The sequence below is a fragment of the Lepus europaeus genome, chromosome 12, assembly GCF_033115175.1.
Source record: "Lepus europaeus isolate LE1 chromosome 12, mLepTim1.pri, whole genome shotgun sequence".
NCBI classification, from domain to species: Eukaryota; Metazoa; Chordata; class Mammalia; order Lagomorpha; family Leporidae; genus Lepus; species Lepus europaeus.
In genome coordinates this window covers 60,599,878-60,603,821 of record NC_084838.1, presented here as the reverse complement: position 1 = coordinate 60,603,821, position 3,944 = coordinate 60,599,878, and the positions used below count along the sequence as shown (strand labels likewise).

The 3,944-nt window shown below is 47.2% G+C and overlaps 1 pseudogene; it reads left to right on the top strand.

Annotated features, from left to right (window-relative positions):
- Window positions 1-264: 264 nt before the first annotated feature.
- LOC133771009 (ragulator complex protein LAMTOR5-like) lies at window positions 265-581 on the top strand (annotated as a pseudogene).
- Window positions 582-3,944: the final 3,363 nt, after the last annotated feature.

The following is a 3,944-nucleotide window of genomic DNA, read 5'->3' as shown; positions in this document are numbered from 1 at the left end:
ATTGTGTTTCTGGCCAAATCTCCTAAATTTTGGTTCTAAATATAGTCTCCCTGTGAAAACTACAAGCTCTGCAGATGGATTATTTGATCTCAAATCCGGCTTCTTCGTTAACTCTCTGTGTGACCCTAAGTAAGTTACTTGACCTTGCTGTGCTTTGGTTTAAGTGTAAATGGATGATAATAACACCCACTTTTGGGTTTTCAAAGAGGATTAAGTGCACTAATATATACAGAAGTAATTATAGGTCCTGGGCTGCAGTGCAGGATGGGGGCGACCTTGGAGCAGCACCTGGAGGGCAGAGTGAAGAAACCATCTGTTGCTGGAGTCCTGTGCACAGCCTCACAAGGACTTAGTCTACACTGCCCTGGGAGGCTGTCAGACGAGGCTGCTGCAGTGATATCTGTTCTAGCACAGCAAGCCGCTAAGGTAACCTCTGACCCCACGGACACGCCTGTGTGTGTCTAGAATCACATAATGGGAACATCATGATGCAGAAACACGATGGCATCACAGTGGCAGTGCACAAGATGGCCTCTTGCCATCTCTCAGCAGTCCTCCAGAAGCCTGTCACAGGGACCTGATCCAACATGTTACCTTAGAAAACCACTGAAGTTCCAGTAGTTAAGGCATCCATGTAATGTACAATGGGCACTGTTCTATTTTAGAGTAGTTGCTTTAAAAAACATTTATTTATTTGAAAGACATAGTTACAGAGAGAGAGAGATGGAGAGACATCTTCCATCTGCTGGTTCACTCTCCAAATGGCCACAATGGCTGGGGCTGGGCCATGCTGAAACCAGGAGCCAGGAGCTTCTTCCAGGCCGTGCACAAGGGTGCAGGGGCCCAAGTACTTGGGCCATCTTCTACTGCTTTCCCATGTGCATTAGCAGGGAGCTGGATGGGAAGCAGAGCAGCCAGGACTTGAACCAGCACTTATATGGGATGCCGGCACTGCAGGGCGGGACTAACCCACTGCGTCACAGTGCCAGCCTCTGAGTTGGTTGTTTTTTGACACTGTATGGACAGACCTATCAATCAGGTTATTAGTAAGGATCATGTTGTAAGGCAGTTCCAGGTTACTTGTGTGTTACAGATTTTTGTTATGTCAGATAAATCTTTTTGGAAGGAACAAATTAATTATACTTGTGATTGTTATGTATAATTTTTAATAAATGCCTTGTTCACAATTTTTTAAAATATTTTAACTGCCTCAGTTATTAGGTCCTTAACAATTTTTATTACTTGTAAATTTTCTTGTACAACAGCTAGAGAATTTGGCCTATAAAATTGGTAGCAATGTAGCTTTTAAATGGATGAGGAGGGGAATGACATTGCTGGCTACATATGTGGTTGGCTTCAGAGTCCTCAAATGGGAATGCAGGAATCTGATACGTGTTCTTCTGTTAACCAATCCCACTTTGTCTCCACCATGATGCCAGACTGACATCTCTTAGGATGCATTTTATCCTTGGAGCACACTCTGAGACCCAGCACTTTCCTGGACTTACACACCTGCTTGGCACTTTTCCAAAAAGTAGTTTACTGAAGGCAGGAAGAAGACATTGTGGAATTACTTAAGTCCTAAACAGACATCCCGAATATTCACAGATGCTTTTTTTTTTTTTTTTTTTTTTTTTTGAAAGAGAGAGAGGAAATGGTTTTTCCCTCAGAGCTGCTAATGATTTAACAAAGAAGGGGAACCTTTCCTGGAAAGCTAATGCCAGGATGCATTTCTGATGAAAAACTTCCAAAGTGACTGAAGCATTCAATGATCATTTAAGAGACGGCTTAGGGGGCCAAGTCTGAAGTTTCTCAGCTAAAATACACTTCTTGTTGGCCTCCTTCCTTCTTTCTGCTAAGGGCTTTGTTCTGGATTTGGGCTACTCACTTTTAACCACATGGAAAACTCTAAAATATCTGTCAACCAACTGTCTCACTACAGCCAAATGAGTCAGTACCTTGGTAGATTTGGGGGACTTGAGCTTTTTTCAAAATGATCTGCACAACCAGCGCCGCGGCTCAATAGGCTAATCCTCCGCCTGCGGCGCTGGCACATCGGGTTCTAGTCCTGGTCAGGGCACTGATCCTGTCCCGGTTGCCCCTCTTCCAGGCCAGCTCTCTGCTATGGCCCGGGAGTGCAATGGAGGATGGCCCAAGCACTTGGGCCCTGCACCCCATGGGAGACCAGGAGAAGCACCTGGCTCCTGGCTTCGGATCAGTGCAGTGTGCCGGCCGCAGCGTGCAAGCCGCAGCGGCCATTGGAGGGTGAACCAACGGCAAAGGAAGACTTTTCTCTCTGTCTCTCTCTCTCTCTCACTGTCCACTCTGCCTGTCAAAAAAAAAAAAAAAAATGATCTGCAGATGACTCTAACGTGGAGTCAGGGTTGAGAACTGGGTGAAGACATTATGTCCTTGAAGTCCCTACAGAAATGGCAAATTTCAGCCGCTGTCTGTAACCTGAGTCATCTTCATTTTCACAGAGGACAGAGAGAGAAGGAATATGTTCAAGAAAAGAGACATCTCTGGAAGGTTGAGAGAAAGCATGGAGTCTGGAGACCTGGCCCAGTGCAAGTGTAAGGGACACTGGGCAGCTGCTGCTAAGGTGGGAACCTTGGGGAGCAGAAGGAGAGGCCTGTGGGCAAGGAAACATAAAGGAGCCAGATGGAGCAGGTGCAGTGCAGCACGGAGAAGAGGGGAAAGGAAAGCACCTTGGCCAGGACCTAACACCTGTAAGACACTGTGCTAACACCTTGTGGTCCTGAGCTCACTCAGATCTCCCAACAAACCTCTGACACAGAAGCTGCTTCCCCCATCTTAAAATGAGGAAGGTGAAGCACAGAGCCAGGGACCTACTTTGCCCAACTCAGCAGACATGGTAGACTTGAATCTATGCCTGTTCCTCTGGCTAGCAGTTTCTTGGGGTGGTGCCAGGAACCTCTTGTAGGAGGGTCATCTGGAGCCTCACCCCATCTGCACCACGTCTCCTGCACCTGAGTGTTGGGCTGAGCAAGGTGAGGTGAGGCAAGTTCTTGGTGTGACACACCCCGGGGCTCTGGAAATGCAGACTCTGCCTCAGTGGGCCTGACACGCTACATTGCCAGCAAGCTTGCTGCTGATGCCGAAGCTGTGGACCCTGCAACACCTTTGAAGTAACAAGTTCCTACACTGTGCTACCCAGAACTCATTCCCACTCAGGAGGATGCCTGAATCCCAGTCAGGGTTCTGCGAGCAGCTAGACTGGCCTGGACATCCAATGGCCGCGACCGCTCATGGCTGCTCAGCTGGCTTCCCTCCAGGGCTCTCTTGGCTGTCAGGGGGAGAAGCCAAAGCCATTGGCAAGCACCTGCTCAGAGCCCTCAGGAAGCCAGTGCTGAATTTAGCCCCACAGCAGCCGAGCTGCTGAGAGACAGGATTCACAGACAATTGCCTGCAACCACAGTCAGACACAGGCTCCAGCGCCCGGCCTGTAACCAATTCCATTTATGCCAAATGACTGGGCCTGGGAAATTGCAAGGAAAATAGTTTAACCACCAGGAGGTGTGGGGGGGGGGGGGGTTGAATCTTTTATTATTATTATTTTTAATCAGCACAACATTTGGGATCTATTACCATGATTTTTAGGTTTGCCTAGTGTGTGGGCTTTATGGGATTTGCCCCTTCATTTGGTAGTGTTTCAGATTTAGGACTTTAATTCCGTTATCTCCTTGCCTTGATCACCAAAACAAAGGCACTGGCCGATAACTGATTACTCCATGTGGGAAACAAATTGTGTTTTTCTGTTATCTCAAAATAAGGCGTGGTGCTTCCCGAAAAATTAATCACCCTATCTTTTACACATTTAAGCTCCTTGGCGTTGCATAGGGAATGATCTGGTCCACATTTGAACTGAGCAAAAACAAGTCTATATGCCCAGTCCTTAATCTCTTTTAGTTTTCTTCCACTTA